The sequence below is a fragment of the Rattus norvegicus genome, chromosome 9 (assembly GCF_036323735.1).
Source record: "Rattus norvegicus strain BN/NHsdMcwi chromosome 9, GRCr8, whole genome shotgun sequence".
NCBI classification, from domain to species: Eukaryota; Metazoa; Chordata; class Mammalia; order Rodentia; family Muridae; genus Rattus; species Rattus norvegicus.
The window spans coordinates 54,114,163-54,135,934 of record NC_086027.1 but is presented as its reverse complement, the minus strand read 5'-3'; the positions used below and the strand labels follow the sequence as shown (position 1 = coordinate 54,135,934).

The window sequence follows — 21,772 nt, the reverse complement described above, 5'->3', positions numbered from 1 at the left end:
TCTCTTCTGTAATCATAGATGAAGGCCCCAAAACATCCATTATGTCTAAAGAAACCAATAATCCTGAGAATTTTAGCATGTTTTATTCTGGGCTCCCTGGATCAAGCTTTGCAGTGGAAAGTTTCATTGCTTACTTAGTTGCTTGGAATGAAAGTCATGATCTCATGTGTGAAGCATCTTAAGCATAATTATTGCATTCTTATGCAAAATACTAAAATGAACACCTCATCACAGCACTTCAGGAAATACCAGCACATTAAATGTTTGCACCAGTAACACCCCTGATGACTTTCTCATTTTCCTTTGGTATTCAGGTTATTAACTATGTCTCTCTGCAACCTACATGTTTCTAATGTCCATGCTAATAAGTTAGCCTTGAGCTTGTTTCCATTACCAAATCTGTTTACTGCAGGTTTTCGACATCTGTATCACAGCCAGTTTCACCCACTCACTGTTTTCCCTACTCTATACTACCCACACCTCCTTTCTTCTGTTTCTCACACCCCTTTATTCCCAACAAGCCTGTACACTGTGACTTTTATGTCTTATTTGAGCTGTTAGGTTATTTATAATTTTCTGCTTAAACTATTTGGGTAACTATTTTGGTTTGGAAGGACATTGATATAATAAAACACATTTTACTCTTATGCTTGCCAATTCCAGATTTGGATGAATCGTATTACTTTTAGAGTAAGAGAATCAAAAGTCATCTTTTCTTACTTTGAGAAAGCATGTTATAAAAAACAATTTACATAGTTCTAAACAACAAAACAAAAAAAAACCTAAGTCAAGGGAGGTGGTTCAGCAGCTACAAAGTACATATTGAATTTCCAAACGTCCTGAGTTCTGTTCTCAGAAACCATAGACTCGGAGTCTCACAACTGCTACATTCTATCTGATGGAATCTTCCAGCCATCATTGGCACTGGAGTACAAGTGGCATACACACAAAAACGAGAACCAAAACTCCTAACTCAGGAAAAAAGTTAAATTACTAATGCTTGTATCTAGAAGAATGAAACACTACTATTAAAGAAAAAAATTATTCATAACATATAAAATGGGCTGGTGACATGGTAAATGGCACAATGGGTAAACTCCTTGTTGTGCAAGCCTGATAAACTGAGTTCAATACCCGTATCTCCCATAAGGGTAGAGGGGAAAGAATCAACTTTACAAAGTTCTACTCTGATCTACATGATCTATATGGATGATCTTGTGTGTGTGCCCACAAACATACACATATTAATGTGAGAGACACGTGGGGCAGTTGGAACTGAAAAGACAACATGTACTCCATTTGTCTCCATTTAAGGACCAGCCTGATCTCACAAAAGGTTGTAGGGCACTAGCTTCGGGAATAGACCATAAAACTCCAGAACAACATCATAAAACCCCCTCCCAAAGAACAGTCTAGGGATAACCACAAAAATGGAGAACTATCTTATCTCAGAATGAGTCACCTGCTCTGGGTAGCTCCTATTTCATCCTGTGGTTCAAGGTGTATGACATAGGAATGCAGACCACTGATCACCTGTGACCCCCTAACACCCACTCATGAAATTTTAGATTATCTAATCCTTCTAGAGAGTTCTGCCAGTTCCTTATAAGAAGGCCTGCATGTCTTTGACTGGGATTGCCATTTCAAAAATGGTTGACTCCGGCATCCTGGTTGTTTCTGCAGAATGAACACTCTTTGTTTGCATATGATCTGAGCTGGGGCCTTCCTTCAGCAATTTTGGGACCCTTACAGTAGAAGAGGAAATATACTATTAAATTTTTAAAAGTAAACTTAAAAATTTTAAGATTTCCTGTATAAAACAAAATTTATTTTTTAAAGAAGGAAAGCAGAATCACAACAGGTACAATGAGCTCTTTTGCCATGTGGGAGAAACATTTGGCTCAAACCCCAAAGAAGAAAACTGAGAATTAGCAGGAAAGGGAGCAATGAGAGACAAAGCATCCTAGTTACCAGTGGAAACTGTGGCTAAGCTCATCTCGCAGGAGTCTTGCTGAATGCAGAGTAAGAAGACATCATCTTGGAGATGTGGAAGTAAGAAATCCAGTTATATAATTCAGCATAATCAAATAGTGAGACTGCTAAGCTGAGCCAACAAGATTCTTGCTGAGTTTGGACAATGTAACCAAGAATCCCAGAGGCCAAAGTTCAGAAGCACCTGATTTCTTGCAGTAAATGTCATTTCTTTTTACATAAACTTTTAATATACACCTCTGTGAATGAATCTACAAGTCATAATTTCTTTTAATTTTATTCCTGTAAGATTTGTGTTACATAAATACTTATGCTAGCACTAATATCAGAATTTTAAATTACTCAAATGAGAAGATGAGATTGGTTTAATATATATATATATATATATATATATATATATATATATATCCAATGTTATCAGTCCACAAAGGGTGCCATACAAACAATAAACAGTAGTATAATTTTGTGAACGGAATGGATTATGAATTTATATTTCAAATTAATTTATTCTTTATTGAATTACTCTAAGCCTGCTAAGATTATTCCTCCCTTTGTTTACTCCTCCCTAAGTTTTTCGTCTCAGGTTACATTTGGTTAATCAAATGACTGATATGTTTGCTACATTAAGGCTATAGCAGTATTGGCATTGCTTTTATAGATGAATTAGACTCTCTGTAAAGTGTCTATAGCACGCATGTGTAATAAGCACTTAGAAAACATTTCCTTTGAAATACCCTGACTCCTCATTTGGGGCAAAAGGTAACTAGAAGAGAATAAGTCTGCCATATCTGCTTTCATGTGGTGTGGGTCTCGCTTAGCTTTAGTCATTTGCTTACTTCTACACCAGGCATGTCAAGAAATTAAGGAGTGTCTTATCTAGAAATCTAAACTATCTCATCCCCTTCAAGGCTAAATCCAAGGAGGCAGCAGACAAAGCCATAACTCTGCAATCACCACAGATTCCTGGAAAAGAAAAAACCTCACCCAGCAGACCATCACCCAGCTAAGTGCAGTTATACATCAGAATGAGGCTACACCCTGAAGTAGGAGTAAGCATTCCAAAGGAAACAGACTGATCCTGTTCATACGACAGCCATAAGGACCTGTGTGGAACACCTTGTAGAACCTCCTTGCAGAGCTGAGACAGTAATCAAGACCACACTTTGACCATGAATGTTTAATTTCCCGTACCACTTACCCTCTTGCTCTACCTAAAACTTACGTCAGTACCCTAAAGAGGAACTTAGGGCTACTGAACTTCTTTATCTGTTTCTCTGTTTATGTGGCCACATCGATTAGATCTCTCCTGTCTCCGCTCACCAATCCTTGTTTCTTCAGTTGTCATAATGGAGCAGATGCCCGTTAGAGCAGCTATGGCTGCTTCCAGAAACTCTTATCAGACAAGTATCTAATTTAACCATTAACATGGTTAAATTAGTAAGGTATTAGTAAGGTTCCACTTACTAACTATTGAGTCTTCAGTTTTAAGTAATTAGAAATTGTATCAAACATAAGATAAATTGACGATACACAAATTTAGTAGGAAAAAGATACACCCATTTGTTGATGCATATGTGTTGTCTAAGAGGAATCAGAATGTAAGAAAGGTAAGTAAAATACAGTCTCCAAAAGTCAGGTGATTAAGCTTAAATAACTTTAGTTGCTACATGAAAAAAACATAGGCTTGAACAGAGTAGGAGGTTCACATTGACAAGTCCTGGGAGAACAGAAGGAGGGGTACACAGAAACAAAAGCAATCTTAGGAGGTCCACAAAGTATTGCCATCAGAAACTTAGATGATACCTGAACAGGTGGAGCATCCTGGACGCAATCTCTTTTTCCCAGGGATTAATCTTTCCAAATTAGTGAGAGTTCATAATTGCCTTCCCGCTAGGAAGACAGCTCCAGGTGAAGCCATTCCCTCAATTTCAGAAGAGAAAGAAAACAGGCCCAGGAGGTCGGGGAGAGCAGGCTCCCCACATTTTTGTGTTCCTTTAGGTCAAGACTGCCACACTTGAGAGCCTGGGACACTGTTTCCTGAGTCCCAACACCCCCATCCTTTGAACTTGAAGGTAGGACAGATCTACAAACTGAGGACTGTGTGAAGCTGTATTTTTTTCTAAAATGAATATCATTAAATACCATCTTCTTTAATAGATTTAAAAAGTAAAATAACCCATTCATTTCAAGTATAACAAACATGAATAAAAATTTTAAATTAAAGTAGATGTAGTCCCATGCCAAGCAAAAAGAAGAAAAGGACCGCAAAGAGGGCAATAGATTACATCATAGGTTCTAATTATAGGAACATTTTGTAATACAGTAATATGTTATATGCTTTCTCCAATTTTAATTCCAAAAATTCTTAGCACATACTTAAATCTTCCATCAGTAATAAGTAATGTACATTATTTAAACAAATATGTACTTTTAAATGAATTAAAAACACATCCATGTATAGAAAAGTAATTCCTGTCACTCACAGTTTTAAAATGTTTATATTGGTATGAGTGTTGATGACCATAAAGACTAATTAGGAAATATTTATCAATCTGTACTTTAAACAGGAGAAGTGAAAGGTCTCCATAAAAAATGCTAGCCAGATCATAATTTTTCCAAACAAAACTCATGCTATGACAAAGATCAATACATATAATTTACATATTCCCAGCTTAAGCATAAATGTTTACTAAAAGGAACAGCCTCCTCCAATTATATGTTGCTTGCATATAAGGAAATAAAAAGAAAAATGATAGATATAATAATTATTTTTAAAAACTGATACAGTTAAAAAATCCTTAAGTCCTACATGTAAATGACCATGTCATAAACATAAAGATGGAGAGAAACTTTATATGGGCTGCTAAATCATTCTCATGGCTTCAGGCTTCTAAGCCTGCCCCAGGTTCATTAGAAACAGGAAGACTTTGTGTAGAACCATGTCCACACGATCTTTTCGTGAACTGCTTTCTCTTGTTCCTACTCCCTCAGCACCCTCTCCCCTGCTCTCAGAAATTACCAAGTCCTATAGCAAAGCCTCTGTCTGTCTCTCACTGTTATGCCAACAACTACAAAAAGAATATGTGGCTTTCGATATATTAAATCACATCAGAGTCCATGCGTCTGTAGACTCATAGTTAAAACGTATTTTCCAACATGAGTAAAGGGTGAACGTTGCAAAGTTGCAATGTTATTGAAAATCATTGATTCAGACAAATACATTCACAATTTATTGTATCTCATTTAAAACAGTTCTTTAAAGCTTTTTTCAATATTCTAGGAATTTTTTTCAAACTTATCATACATTTTTTAAGACTGCTTAATTTAAGTAATTAAGCCCATGGTAAACCCATGTTATAAATGTAAGACTTGTTCTTCCTTTAAAATGATAAAAGATAATATTAACAGTGGAGATTCCTTACTTGTTTACTATTTAAATTTTTTAATGTTATTTATTTAATGTATATGAGTGCACTCTAGCATCAGACCCCATTACAGATGGTTGTGAGCCACCATGTGGTTGCTGGGAATTGAAATCACGACCTCTGGAAGAGCAGTCAGTGCTCTTAACCACTGAGCCATCTCTCCAGACCCACTATTAAAATTTTTAAATTTATATTTACAGTCCCACTCATTCATTAAAAGAGAAACTATAACTCATACAAATTTGAAACAATAGCCACTCTTGCAATATAGTAATTCTACATAATAAATCTGAAGTAATAAATTCTACATAGTAAGTTTCCATCAGAGGTTGTGACTATATCATTTCAAATAAAAGATGTTTACTCAAATTTGACTTTCAGTATTTCATTAATTGTACTTTGAGAGAGTGCTCTACATAAAACAATTTTTTACTAATCACACTGAATTACTGTAATAAATACTGTAATAAATAAATTACTTTGAAAGTAATTCTGGTATACAATTGTTCTTCATAACAATCCAGATTTTCTCTGTAATTATGTGTGCTACCAGTAATAATCAGCACTTATATTGGAAGATATATTTATAATTACTACAGTGGACATCTTCAAAGGTTATAAGGACATTCAGCCAGCAATCTAAACTCTGTTGGCTACAGCTCCTCAGAACAAAAATGAACTAATTATAAGGCTTAGCATGCATTTGACCCCGTAAGCTCTTATGAATACTCGCAAGTCCATTTTAACTCATCTAGCTTTATAGCTCAGTAAATGGACCCATGTATTGTTTAATTCTCACTTTACAGCGCACTACCTTTTTCATTATGTAAATAGCTTGGAAACACATCCAGAAGCCAAACCTACGCTTATCCTTTTGCATGTGAACTAATTACCCCAAATTTGCATGTTTGCTACACGCCACACATGTTCCATTTGCTTTGTTTAAATAGTCTAGAATGTTTTATGAAGTAAGCTATTATCTTCTCAAGTACAAATGAAAGAGAAAACATGATGTCATTTAGTGAAATATTGACTACACATTTGAAAATATGAAGTAAAGAATAAAATTCTTTTGTCCTTTGAAATTTTTGAGATAAGGCCTCATGTAGTCAGGCTAACCTCAAACTTGCCATGTAGCCAAGGCTAGACTTCAGTTCACAATCTGCCTGCCTGTACCTCACAAATGCCAAGAGCACAGGTGTACAACACTACACTAGCCAAATCTTAACAGCTTAAGATTATGGACTTAAATAATGGACTAGTTAAGTTCGTAAATGACTTTTTGTTGCTGCAAAGAAGCTAAATTCTTCAATGTTGCCGATACTTTGCTTTCTCTTTCCATGTTATTGTTACTGTTCTGTTATTTTCTGTTCTACTGAAACATGTTTTACTAGATAGCTCAGGCTGGCCTCAAAAGCACCATATCTCTATAACACAAAGACAGCTCACATCAATCTTACTTCTGTTTGTTAGATCTAACAAAACTTTATTGCTATGTCTAAAATTCTTGGGTAATCATGGACGAAGTTTCAGCAAACTTATCAGCTTTAACATCTTTCAACATTAATATATATATAATATATATAACATTTCTAAAATATAATATATAGTATGTTGAGGGTTTGTCTTTTACTGTCCATTGTAATGTTAAGTGAGGGCCTCCAAAACCTGGAGTCTACATGTATCTCCGAGGCCCTGCCAAGTTAATTCTGATTGGTGAATAGAGAAGTTGACAGCCAATCGCTGGGGAGAAGAGACTTAGGTGGGGTTTAGTTTCCAGGGCTAAAAAGAGAGGGAGGAGGAGAAGGGAAGGGAGAGGGGGAGGAGGAGAAGGACAGGGACAAGGATGGAGGGAGGGGGAAGAGGAGAAGGAGAGGGGGAGGGGGAGAGGGACAGGGAGAGAAGGAGAGGGAGAAGATGCCATAGGATAGAACATACAGGAGAGGAGAAAGGAGAGCCACCATGTGAAGAGCACCCCAGAGGAAACATAGTAACAACTTGGGTTACAGATAGGAAGGAGATTCTAACAGCATGACGTAGGCAGTTGCCCAGATATTGTGCTGCCTAAGGCATATTTTAAAATACAAGATCGTGTGTGTCTTTCATCCCAGAATATAAATGGTCTAAGGAGGCTAAAAACCCCACTTTTAACATCTATCACTACAATAGTATACTGCCTTTAAACACAATTATTTCATAGTACCTTATAAATTTATCAGTGGTACCTGCTCTCTAAAAAAGAAATTGCCTTGTTACAATTGGCAACTTCATTTCTGCCCATTTCTAACTTAAAGATCTTAGAAGAGGTTTGTTTTCAGGTCACCATCTGAGAAAATAGTAATTCATAAGTGAACTCTACTTACCTAACAGTCCTCCCTCTCTCTCTCTCTCTCTCTCTCTCTCTCTCTCTCTCTCTCTCTCTCTCTGTGTGTGTGTGTGTGTGTGTGTGTGTCTGTCTGTCTGTCTCTGTCTCTGTCTCTCACACATACTTTGAAATTCAGTATTAAAACTAGATTCCATACTATTAATTCAGAACCTATAGAGAAGTGTCAGTAGTTAGTAACATTTCCTGTTCTCGTCGAGAATCTGAGTTCAGTCCCCTGGTCACAACTGCCTGAGACTCCAGTTTCCAGTCACCTGACACCCTCTTGTCTCTAAGGACAACTGCACACAAGGTCTACACATAGATTCACATAGGCACATTTAAATACACAGAAATTAAATAAATAGTGTTAGAAATATCAATTAGTGCTGGGTGTGGTGTTGCCTTTTCTCCTAGCACTCAGAAGGCAGAGGCAGACAGATCGCTGTAAATTTAAGGCCAGCTTTTTGTCTACATAGAGTTCCTGTCCAACTATGGCTTCATAGTGAGCCTTTGTCTCAATATTACTCTGTATATGTATGTGTGTGCATACATGCATACATACATGCATACATGCATGCATACATACATAAATGCATACATACATACATACATACATACATGCAGGCATGCATACATGCATTAGGTGTCGGAGTGGACCCCAGCTCTAAGTGCTTGCTGAGGATGCACAAGACTCAGAGTTTCAATTCTCAGTTGAGAAAACAAAATTAACTGAAGTTTCTTTATTCCTTACAGAAAGACATATCCAGCACAAATTCATAAACATTCAAGAACATACATATCTCATAATTAGAAATGCTCACACAGGAGGCAACGTAGACACCGAAGAAATGGAAGCCTATGTGATATCGTCTAAACCCCTTTTGCCAGAAAGCATAAGATGATACACACACAGGTACGTTTATGTAACAGTATCACCCAAGGAAAAGGGAAAAGAAAGACCAGTATTTTTATACCCATGTGTTTTCTTGGGTGAACACTAAAATTAAATATAGGGTTACTCAAACTCTTAAACTTTTTTTAATCTTTACCACATGGTACAGAACACTGGAGATGCAGTTGCCCCCTGAGCTCATCACCTATTCATATTATGTGAGATGAAGCAATCTTTGTAAATTATTCTAAGCAGAGAATACTGGACCACTTAAAACAATTTCAAGATTTCCACAAGTATACCACTTCAATAAAGACAGAAAATTGGACCCGCGGATCCCGGCCCGCAGCAGCTCTCTGCTCCCAGACCCGGTGAGAGAGAGCCCCAACCGCCTGGTCAGGTGGGCACTCCTGAGGCTGCAGAGCGGAAGAGACCACCAACACTGCTCACCCCTGCCCACATCCCTGGCCCAAGAGGAAACTGTATAAGGCCTCTGGGCTCCCGTGGGGGAGGGCCCAGGAGCGGCAGGACCCCTGCCAGAGACACCTCTGGAACCTGAAAGAAACAGACCGGATAAACAGTTCTCTGCACCCAAATCCCGTGGGAGGGAGAGCTAAACCTTCAGAGAGGCAGACAGGCCTGGGAAACCAGAAGAGACTGCTCCCTGCACACACATCTCGGACGCCAGAGGAAAAAGCCAAAGACCATCTGGAACCCTGGTGCACTGAAGCTCCCGGAAGGGGCGGCACAGGTCTTCCTGGTTGCTGCCGCTGCAGAGAGCCCCTGGACAGCACCCCACGAGCAAACCAGAGCCTCGGGACCACAGGTAAGACCAAATTTTCTGCTGCAAGAAAGCTGCCTGGTGAACTCAAGACACAGGCCCACAGGAACAGCTGAAGACCTGTAGAGAGGAAAAACTACACGCCCGAAAGCAGAACACTCTGTCCCCATAACTGACTGAAAGAGAGGAAAACAGGTCTACAGCACTCCTGACACACAGGCTTATAGGACAGTCTAGCCACTGTCAGAAATAGCAGAACAAAGTAACACTAGAGATAATCTGATGGCGAGAGGCAAGCGCAGGAACCCAAGCAACAGAAACCAAGACTACATGCCATCATCGGAGCCCAATTCTCCCACCAAAACAAACATGGAATATCCAAACACACCAGAAAAGCAAGATCTAGTTTCAAAATCATATTTGATCATGATGCTGGAGGACTTCAGGAAAGACCTGAACACACTTAGGGAAGCACAGGAAAACATTAATAAACAAGTAAAAGCCTACAGAGAGGAATCGCAAAAATCCCTGAAAGAATTCCAGGAAAACACAATCAAACAGTTGAAGGAATTAAAAATGGAAATAGAAGCAATCAAGAAAGAACACATGGAAACAACCCTGGATATAGAAAACCAAAAGAAGAGACAAGGAGCTGTAGATACAAGCTTCAACAACAGAATACAAGAGATGGAAGAGAGAATCTCAGGAGCAGAAGATTCCATAGAAATCATTGACTCAACTGTCAAAGATAATGTAAAGCGGAAAAAGCTACTGGTCCAAAACATACAGGAAATCCAGGACTCAATGAGAAGATCAAACCTAAGGATAATAGGTATAGAAGAGAGTGAAGACTCCCAGCTCAAAGGACCAGTAAATATCTTCAACAAAATCATAGAAGAAAACTTCCCTAACCTAAAAAAAGAGATACCCATAGACATACAGGAAGCCTACAGAACTCCAAATAGATTGGACCAGAAAAGAAACACCTCCCGTCACATAATTGTCAAAACACCAAACGCACAAAACAAAGAAAGAATATTAAAAGCAGTAAGGGAAAAAGGTCAAGTAACATATAAAGGGAGACCTATCAGAATCACACCAGACTTCTCGCCAGAAACTATGAAGGCCAGAAGATCCTGGACTGATGTTATACAGACCCTAAGAGAACACAAATGCCAGCCCAGATTACTGTATCCAGCAAAACTCTCAATTAACATTGATGGAGAAACCAAGATATTCCATGACAAAACCAAATTTACACAATATCTTTCTACAAATCCAGCACTACAAAGGATAATAAATGGTAAAGCCCAACATAAGGAGGCAAGCTATACCCTAGAAGAAGCAAGAAACTAATCGTCTTGGCAACAAAACAAAGAGAATGAAAGCACACAAACATAACCTCACATCCAAATATGAATATAACGGGAAGCAATAATCACTATTCCTTAATATCTCTCAACATCAATGGCCTCAACTCCCCAATAAAAAGACATAGATTAACAAACTGGATACGCAACGAGGACCCTGCATTCTGCTGCCTACAGGAAACACACCTCAGAGACAAAGACAGACACTACCTCAGAGTGAAAGGCTGGAAAACAACTTTCCAAGCAAATGGTCGGAAGAAGCAAGCTGGAGTTGCCATTCTAATATCAGATAAAATCAATTTTCAACTAAAAGTCATCAAAAAAGATAAGGAAGGACACTTCATATTCATCAAAGGAAAAATCCACCAAGATGAACTCTCAATCCTAAATATCTATGCCCCAAATACAAGGGCACCTACATATGTAAAAGAAACCTTACTAAAGCTCAAAACACACATTGCACCTCATACAATAATAGTGGGAGATTTCAACACCCCACTCTCATCAATGGACAGATCATGGAAACAGAAATTAAACAGAGACGTAGACAGACTAAGAGAAGTCATGAGCCAAATGGACTTAACGGATATTTATAGAACATTCTATCCTAAAGCAAAAGGATATACCTTCTTCTCAGCTCCTCATGGTACTTTCTCCAAAATTGACCATATAATTGGTCAAAAAACGGGCCTCAACAGGTACAGAAAGATAGAAATAATCCCATGCGTGCTATCAGACCACCACGGCCTAAAACTGGTCTTCAATAACAATAAGGGAAGAATGCCCACATATACGTGGAAATTGAACAATGCTCTACTCAATGATAACCTGGTCAAGGAAGAAATAAAGAAAGAAATTAAAAACTTTTTAGAATTTAATGAAAATGAAGATACAACATACTCAAACTTATGGGACACAATGAAAGCTGTGCTAAGAGGAAAACTCATAGCGCTGAGTGCCTGCAGAAAGAAACAGGAAAGAGCATATGTCAGCAGCTTGACAGCACACCTAAAAGCTCTAGAACAAAAAGAAGCAAATACACCCAGGAGGAGTAGAAGGCAGGAAATAATCAAACTCAGAGCTGAAATCAACCAAGTAGAAACAAAAAGGACCATAGAAAGAATCAACAGAACCAAAAGTTGGTTCTTTGAGAAAATCAACAAGATAGATAAACCCTTAGCCAGACTAACGAGAGGACACAGAGAGTGTGTCCAAATTAACAAAATCAGAAATGAAAAGGGAGACATAACTACAGATTCGGAGGAAATTCAAAAAATCATCAGATCTTACTATAAAAACCTATATTCAACAAAATTTGAAAATCTTCAGGAAATGGACAATTTCCTAGACAGATACCAGGTATCGAAGTTAAATCAGGAACAGATAAACCAGTTAAAGAACCCCATAACTCCTAAGGAAATAGAAGCAGTCATTAAAGGTCTCCCAACCAAAAAGAGCCCAGGTCCAGACGGGTTTAGTGCAGAATTCTATCAAACCTTCATAGAAGACCTCATACCAATATTATCCAAACTATTCCACAAAATTGAAACAGATGGAGCCCTACCGAATTCCTTCTATGAAGCCACAATTACTCTTATACCTAAACCACACAAAGACACAACAAAGAAAGAGAACTTCAGACCAATTTCCCTTATGAATATCGACGCAAAAATACTCAATAAAATTCTGGCAAACCGAATTCAAGAGCACATCAAAACAATCATCCACCATGATCAAGTAGGCTTCATCCCAGGCATGCAGGGATGGTTTAATATACGGAAAACCATCAACGTGATCCATTATATAAACAAACTGAAAGAACAGAACCACATGATCATTTCATTAGATGCTGAGAAAGCATTTGACAAAATTCAACACCCCTTCATGATAAAAGTCCTGGAAAGAATAGGAATTCAAGGCCCATACCTAAACATAGTAAAAGCCATATACAGCAAACCAGTTGCTAACATTAAACTAAATGGAGAGAAACTTGAAGCAATCCCACTAAAATCAGGGACTAGACAAGGCTGCCCACTCTCTCCCTACTTATTCAATATAGTTCTTGAAGTTCTAGCCAGAGCAATCAGACAACAAAAGGAGATCAAAGGGATACAGATCGGAAAAGAAGAGGTCAAAATATCACTATTTGCAGATGACATGATAGTATATTTAAGTGATCCCAAAAGTTCCACCAGAGAACTACTAAAGCTGATAAACAACTTCAGCAAAGTGGCTGGGTATAAAATTAACTCAAATAAATCAGTTGCCTTCCTCTATACAAAAGAGAAACAAGCCGAGAAAGAAATTAGGGAAACGACACCCTTCATAATAGACCCAAATAATATAAAGTACCTCGGTGTGACTTTAACCAAGCAAGTAAAAGATCTGTACAATAAGAACTTCAAGACACTGAGGAAAGAAATTGAAGAAGACCTCAGAAGATGGAAAGATCTCCCATGCTCATGGATTGGCAGGATTAATATGGTAAAAATGGCCATTTTACCAAAAGCAATCTACAGATTCAATGCAATCCCCATCAAAATACCAATCCAATTCTTCAAAGAGTTAGACAGAACAATTTGCAAATTCATCTGGAATAACAAAAAACCCAGGATAGCTAAAGCTATCCTCAACAATAAAAGGACTTCAGGGGGAATCACTATCCCTGAACTCAAGCAGTATTACAGAGCAATAGTGATAAAAACTGCATGGTATTGGTACAGAGACAGACAGATAGACCAATGGAATAGAATTGAAGACCCAGAAATGAACCCACACACCTATGGTCACTTGATTTTTGACAAAGGAGCCAAAACCATCCAATGGAAAAAAGATAGTATTTTCAGCAAATGGTGCTGGTTCAACTGGAGGTCAACATGTAGAAGAATGCAGATCGATCCATGCTTATCACCCTGTACAAAGCTTAAGTCCAAGTGGATCAAGGACCTCCACATCAAACCAGACACACTCAAACTAATAGAAGAAAAACTAGGGAAGCATCTGGAACACATGGGCACTGGAAAAAATTTCCTGAACAAAACACCAATGGCTTATGCTCTAAGATCAAGAATCGACAAATGGGATCTCATAAAACTGCAAAGCTTCTGTAAGGCAAAGGACACTGTGGTTAGGACAAAACGGCAACCAACAGATTGGGAAAAGATCTTTACCAATCCTACAACACATAGAGGCCTTATTTCCAAAATATACAAAGAACTCAAGAAGTTAGACCGCAGGGAAACAAATAACCCTATTAAAAAATGGGGTTCAGAGCTAAACAAAGAATTCACAGCTGAGGAATGCCGAATGGCTGAGAAACACCTAAAGAAATGTTCAACATCTTTAGTCATAAGGGAAATGCAAATCAAAACAACCCTGAGATTTCACCTCACACCAGTGCGATTGGCTAAGATCAAAAACTCAGGTGACAGCAGATGCTGGCGAGGATGTGGAGAAAGAGGAACACTCCTCCCTTGTTGGTGGGATTGCAGACTGGTAAAACCATTCTGGAAATCAGTCTGGAGGTTCCTCAGAAAATTGGACATTGAACTGCCTGATGATCCAGCTATACCTCTCTTGGGCATATACCCAAAAGATGCCTCAACATATAAAAGAGACACGTGCTCCACTATGTTCATTGCAGCCTTATTTATAATAGCCAGAAGCTGGAAAGAACCCAGATGCCCTTCAACAGAGGAATGGATACAGAAAATGTGGTACATCTACACAATGGAATATTACTCAGCTATCAAAAACAACGAGTTTATGAAATTCGTAGGCAAATGGTTGGAACTGGAAAATATCATCCTGAGTGAGCTAACCCAATCACAGAAAGACATACATGGTATGCACTCATTGATAAGTGGCTATTAGCCCAAATGCTTGAATTACCCTAGATCCCTAGAACAAACGAAACTCAAGACGGATGATCAAAATGTGAATGCTTCACTCCTTCTTTAAATGAGGAAAAAGAATACCCTTGGCAGGGAATAGAGAGGCAAAGATTAAAACAGAGACTGAAGGAACACCCATTCAGAGCCTGCCCCACATGTGGCCCATACATATACAGCCACCCAATTAGACAAGATGGATGAAGCAAAGAAGTGCAGACCGACAGGAGCCGGATGTAGATCGCTCCTGAGAGACACAGCCAGAATACAGCAAATATAGAGGCGAATGCCAGCAGCAAACCACTGAACTGAGAATAGGTCCCCTATTGAAGGAATCAGAGAAAGAACTGGAAGAGCTTGAAGGGGCTCGAGACCCCAAAAGTACAACAATGCCAAGCAACCAGAGCTTCCAGGGACTAAGCCACTACCTAAAGACTATACATGGACTGACCCTGGACTCTGACCCCATAGGTAGCAATGAATATCCTAGTAAGAGCACCAGTGGAAGGGGAAGCCCTGGGTCCTGCTAAGACTGAACCCACAGTGAACTAGTCTATGGGGGGAGGGCGGCAATGGGGGGAGGGTTGGGAGGGGAACACCCATAAGGAAGGGGAGGGGGGAGGGGGATGTTTGCCCGGAAACCGGGAAAGGGAATAACACTCGAAATGTATATAAGAAATACTCAAGTTAATAAAAAAAAATAAAAATAAAAAAAAAAACAAAAAAAAAACAAACAAACAAAAAAAAAAGACAGAAAATTGGCATTTATTCTCCTACATAATATGTGAGCCAATTAACTGTGTTTTTATTTAAAAAATCAAAACACATGCATGTTTAGCATCACAAGAGTGGATAAAACCATTTCCCAAGCATAAAACAAACACAGAATTAGCAAATAGCACCCTGAAAGCAGAGAGATTTATATAGGAAGAATAATGTTCAGTTATTCTCTTTAAAAAATAAAGTTGATTCAATTTAATATCTCTGCTGTTTGCAAGCAGACCAATTGATATGTTACAAGTTCGTGCCACTTTTCTTCCTCCAATACGAATATATTTAGTGTCCCATAGGAACAAACATAAACTTCCTGATCTATAAATGCGATAACAGAAACACTTTTAGATCCACCAGCCTCTTAAACATTTAGGGAGCAGGGCTCATGGAATCCATGCAATTGGTTTCTGTAACTATTGTGAATTCATTATTGTGTTCAAAGAAATAACTTTCTCTATCCTTTAGAGGTTTTAGAAGACAACACACATTATTGCAACTAGAAACACCAACAAATCAGTCTTCTAAACAAATCATTCTGCTAAAACTTACAGCAAAAAGGCGTCATTTCCATTCTACGGAGGGGGAAAAGATTTTTTTTAATTTATTAATTATGTATAAGGATACTGTAGCTGTCTTCAGACACACCAGAAGAGGGCATCAGATCTCAATACAGATGGTTGTGAGCCACCATGTGGTTTCTAGGATTTGAACTCAGGACCTCTGGAAGAGCAGTCAGTGTTCTTAACCACTGAGCCATCTCTTCAGCCCAGGAAAAAGATTTTAAAAAACAAAATAAGACATTCTATATTAACATTAACTTAATATATCCTTAACTATTCACCTGGTAGTTAAATCAAAGGTATGGATATTCTGACTACTATATCAACAATTTAGACTACTTCAGTCTCTTTGTGCTTGCTTTTGATACTCCATTATTTGTGATAATGTGGAATCCAATAACAAAGACTATTACTAAACATCTCACAGAGCTTTTGTCTTTAAGACATTTATCATGTTTATTCTGTTTTCTTTGACAAATCGACCTATTTTCATGAATAACACAAGGAACCTAAAAACAGGCAAAATGTTTCACTCTTAACATACTATTAGGTAAACTAAAGATTGAATATTTCACAAGTATCACGTGTCACCAACTAATAAGTTCACAACTTATAGATGCCCATACAGACAGTAAATGAATTTTATCACATACAGATCAGCAAAGCTGAGTTCAGTGCTAAAATCTTGACAGAAAACTAAGGCTCACATAACAAATACTGAATGAGTCAACCTATCAGTGGCTCCACAATCTAGCATAGAATCCATATGGAAATTGTTGTGGCTATCACTAGTTAGTTTCTACATTACAAATGTATTTTAATCTCTCAAACTCTGCTTCTAAGAAAGGTGGGCCAGCACAGAGGCTCATGCCAGGAATTCCTGAACTCAAAAGATGAAGTGAGGCTGGTGGATTGCTTCTTGTTCCAGTGTACACCAGCCTTGGCTACATAAATAGTGAGTTACCAGGTATTCTGGCATACAGAATGGGGCACTAACTCAAAAGCACCAAAACTAAATATGCAAATTGAGAAACAATTAAATAAACACAATTTTGCAAACATGCTTGTTAACACTTCACAAAGAAAAATATAAGCCAGGCCTCAAAATTAACTGGTTTTTTAATGTAGAGATAAACAAAAATTAGTGAGTTGGTCTCTTCTGCTTAACAAAATAACCCAGTCTTTAACATAACAACATCTTACTCAACATCCTCGGCAATGAAAATCTGAAAACCAAGCTGGCCCTAGACACTGCAGACTCCAAGGTCTGAGACATTGCACACTGCAAGGCCTGAGTCATTGCACACTCCTAAGCCTGAGATATTGAACACTCCAAGGTCTGAGACATTGCACACTCCAAGCCTGAAACATTGCACACTCCTAAGCCTGAGATATTGCACACTCCAAGGCCTGAGACATTGCACACTCCTAAGCCTGAGATATTGAACACTCCTATACCTGAGACAGTTCACATTCCTAGGCCTGAGACATTGTACACTCCTCTGCCTGAGATATTGCACACTACTAAGCCTGAGATACTGTACAATCCTCAACCTGAGATATTACACACTCCTAGGTCTGAGACACTGAACACTCCTAGCCCTAGCTCCCGACTTGCAGCTCTCACGCTTGCCACTTTGATAAGAGTAGCCCTCATGCTTCTTCCAAAAGGGTTTTTTTTTTCAACAGATTAAATTGCTCAAAGTGCTGAAACTAAATGGAATGCCCCAAATACATCTACAGCATAATCCATACAACTAAAGCTCAGGGGAAATTGTGTTAGAAGAGGCAAAAAGATTGTGTGAACCAGAGGACAAGGACAACTACTACTAGATAGGGAACTCAGACATGACAGAGAGACCGCATTCGTGAAATCTCAACAACATAGTCACCTAAGAAAATCTACATAATGACAATACTAGCTCATGTGTCAACGTGGATGTGCGTCTTTCACAAGGTCCCATCTCTCCATGAAGAGCTACAGCCAATCAGTGACTTTGAGAGATGAAGAAAGTTTCCTCCAGGTTACTTTAGCCCAAGTGGTCATCCTAAATATACCAGTAGAAGTAGGTACATTTTTCTTATTTGGTGTGTGTGTGTGTGTGTGTGTGTGTGTGTGTGTGTGTGAGAGAGAGAGAGAGAGAGAGAGAGAGAGAGAGAGAGAGAGATTAATTTGACAGATTGTGGGAAAAGGAAAGAAGGTGTTAAATCAGAGAGGGAGGAGTAGAAATGATATCAATGCATTAGTACTTTGGTAAGAAATCTCAAAAACATTAAAAATGTAAAAAATAAAAATTTATGATTATAGCTATGATTAAAAGGTAAAAGATAAGTTTACAGAAATATTATTATATATGTATAACAGATATAAAAATCTCAATTTATTCTCATAAACTCAGTGAGAAAACTCATGACCTTTAAAAAAAGCTTTTCATATCACTTCATCTCTTTAGTGACCTTGGGATTGTGTAAAGGAAAGTTTTTTTTGCAAGTGGAAAAACAGAAGACACAGTAAGGAAAGACACTTTACACCGGATGATTCATAAAGTCAATCTCAGAGAGAAGAGTGGCATTTACAACCTCAAACTCTGACGTTCAGAAGGAATACAAACCACATTTGTTTTTTACCATTTACTTCCTACGCCTGCCCCATCCACCTCACTGAGGAACAACGTGAAGGACAGATGAAACACAGCAAAGATAACACAGAAAAGGGTCCAAATTGCAGATACGGCTGTTGGTTCGCCTGAAACTGAGAAAGAAGCAGGAAGCTTGCACCCTGATTTGTCCTTCTTCAGGTAAAAGAGGAAGATTTGCTTATTATGGGGTCACTTCTGTAATACAAGAAAGAAACACTAGATGAATTTTCCACTTTAATTCCATGATCCCAAACCCAAGCTATCTAAAATAACTGAGCTGATCAATTTAGGTGGAAAACCATCTGCTCAGTCCTGGTCTTTCATCCTTTCTGGCCATGAAAACAGAGAAGAAAGATCAAGGCCAAAGAACTGAAGTAGCAGCTAACAAAGGGCATCTGGAGGGGACCCAGTAACAGTGTAAGCACATGCAAAGTGTTGCTATTTCAGAGCGAGGATGAGAAGGATGACATTTCCCTCTAGGCTTTCTTAACTCTCTTTGATACTCAACTGCAGTCTATGCTTAGTTAGTTGTTTTTGTTTTTGTTTTTGTTTTTCCCAAAATGGCTCTTAGCCATCTAAATTTTTCATTTTAAAAGAAACCCCTTATTTAAGCCCCAGTACCACCACCAAGCCCTTCAAATTATGCCCTGCAACTTCCCCAGTCTCTTTCAGGCCTGGCTACTGAGCTCAGTATAGTTTGGCTGCCTGCCAGATTCTTCTCTTCTTTTCTGGACGAACTTGGAAAACGCTCCTGGACAGCTCAAAAAAGAGTTTAATTATGCAATGGAGCAGTACCTTAGCCTCAACGTTGTTTCCAAAAAAAAAAAAAAAAAAAAAAAAAAAAGCTATAGGCACCAGTGTCTGACCTCTCCCAATAGATGGGTTTTCTAGCAATTTCTATTTGTTTATGAGGGAGAAGGAGGGAAAGGCTGGCAGAGCAAGCAGGCGATTTACAAATCTGAAAATAATCCAATTCCTTTCAGGATTTCCCACCTCTCATCATTTACTCTGTTTTCTGATTCATGCTCTTTTACGACCTGGTCACCTATATGGACTACATAAAATCACCGGTATCCCGGCCTCTGCAAGTCCTAGAATTAGTAGAGTAACTAGAACTGAAATAGTCTAGAAAGTTTTCATTCTTAAATATTAGTGGAGCATTTTTTTAAAAGCAAGCACAATACAAAGTTATTAAATCTTCCTAATTGATATTATGTTGTCAAACTAACAGACTGAAATAACTGCACGTACATGTCTATTTGCAAACAAAGATAAGCTCCATCAAGAAACTAAGACCCGGTTTGGGAGGAAGGGAGCGCGGGGAGGGTGGGGGGAGGCGGTGTTCCTTGACTTTCCCCCCAACACTTGGGAGTTTCCCCAACAGCAGCTTTATTTTCCTCACTCTACCTTAGCACTCTATTTCTAGCTGCAGCGTCCAGCTTCCTGTTCAAGTCCCATTCTACATTGTAAACACATTCCAAGAAAACTAGACTGCCCAGAGTTCCCTCCTGCAAACAGGGAAATCAGCCCAGCAGCCCCAGGATAGAGAGCCAGCTAGGCTGTGTTCTCCGCCACCACCAGGAGGTGGACCAGAGCAAGCAAGCTTGGCAAGCGGGGGTCCCGTTACCTCCGGCAGAAGCGGCGATCGAACCCGCCTAGCCAAAGGGCAGCCGCATGGACTCCGCTCGAGAGTGTCTGTGTGTTGGGGGGTAGGAGATGGGGGGGGGGGGTGGCCTACCGATGTTGGGCCTTAAAGTATCTGCAGCCCAGTCAGAAGCTCCTTGCTGCCTCCCCGCCCGCTGCCCACATTTTTACAGCGACCCAAACAAAGCGAGACCAGGCTGGAGGAAATTGGCTGCCGGGTCACCTCATTGACCCAGCGATGCCTCCTTTTGCTGGGCAGCCTCTGCTCCACCCACCCGCAGCGGGATGGTCTAGTGTCCCCCCCACCGCTCGCTCCCGGCGCCTGCGCGCCCCCGCCGCACCCAGGCGAAGTTCCTCCTTGGCTCAAGAGGAGGATGCGGCGGGAAGTCGCAGGGCTGGCGTCCATGGGTGCCCCCATCTTCCTCCGTTACTGCCCACGCTTGCAGCAACAGGTCCCAGCCTCTTTCCCTGCCCGCCGACTCCCTGCGCCTTCGGGGTTTGCATCTACGCAACCTGTAGGCGGCCGCAGACCGGAGCCCTCCTCACCCTCCCGCTAACCGCGCTTTCCTCTCCCGGTCTGTTCCTGGTTCCGCGCCACCTTGCCTTGGCTGGCCCGGCCGGGGACGCTCCGCTTCCTACCCTGCTTTGTAGAGGGATGCGGTCGCTGGGCTGGGTAAAGCACAGGAGCTCCGGGGACCCGGGACCACTGTCGAGTGTCTGTGGCCCTCGGGGAAACTTTGTGCAGGTTCGAAAGGCACTGGGCTCCGGACCTTCCGGCTCTGGTCCCCTCCCTCCTTCTAATCCTTCTCCTAATCCTCTGAAGTCCGAACTGGTGTTGGCGACAGCAGGAGCTGGATCGGGACTCCCAGTTGCTGGGGTTGGGATCGTGGGGCTCCCCCTCTCGGCCAGAAGAAAACTATGGCTCCGTGTGCGCACTTCGACAGGTCTCCTAGGGACCCTGGTAGGGTTTTCTGCAGTAATGCAGAACTGTCCTGCTTTTAAAGGCAGACGTGGAGAGATTAGGGAGTGCAGAAAGAAACCCATTGCCTTACCCAATTCTTATTTCGAACTGATCGAAAACGCGGGCCCCACCCCACTCCCACAGCTCCACGTTTCCTTTTAAACCTCCTCCCAAAGATGCTGTTTCTTAAGAATGTATAACACCTCTGCGGTTTAACAAAAGAGAAAGTGACACAGGAACGGCATAAATATAAGTGATGTGGGCCCGCCCCAGCATCAATCATGATGCTGCAGGAGCTAGACTTTTTTTCTTTTTTTGTTCTCTTTTAAACTTGGCCTGGATCTTTCTTTACACATAACCCCTTCCCCTACTCCAACACCCCACCCCTCAAAAAAAAAAAAAAAAAAAAGAAAGAAAGAAAGAAAAAGAAAAAGAAAAAGAAAAAGAAATAGGACAATTTTCTCGACGGCCACATTCTA

The 21,772-nt window shown here is 39.9% G+C and overlaps 1 protein-coding gene across 12 annotated transcripts in view; it reads right to left on the bottom strand.

Annotated features, from left to right (window-relative positions):
- Window positions 1-21,112, bottom strand: part of Gulp1 (GULP PTB domain containing engulfment adaptor 1) — a 276,236-nt gene extending 255,124 nt beyond the window's left edge. For 3 of the 12 annotated variants that reach the window (XM_039083451.2, XM_063267053.1, XM_039083457.2), the window contains exon 1: window positions 20,972-21,112. The gene's annotated coding sequence lies outside the window, so the exon portion shown is untranslated. Of the gene's footprint in view, window positions 1-20,315; window positions 20,628-20,935 lie in introns of those variants that run through there. The other 9 variants (XM_039083454.2, XM_063267052.1, XM_039083452.2 and 6 more) reach the window with 7 other exon arrangements.
- Window positions 21,113-21,772: the final 660 nt, after the last annotated feature.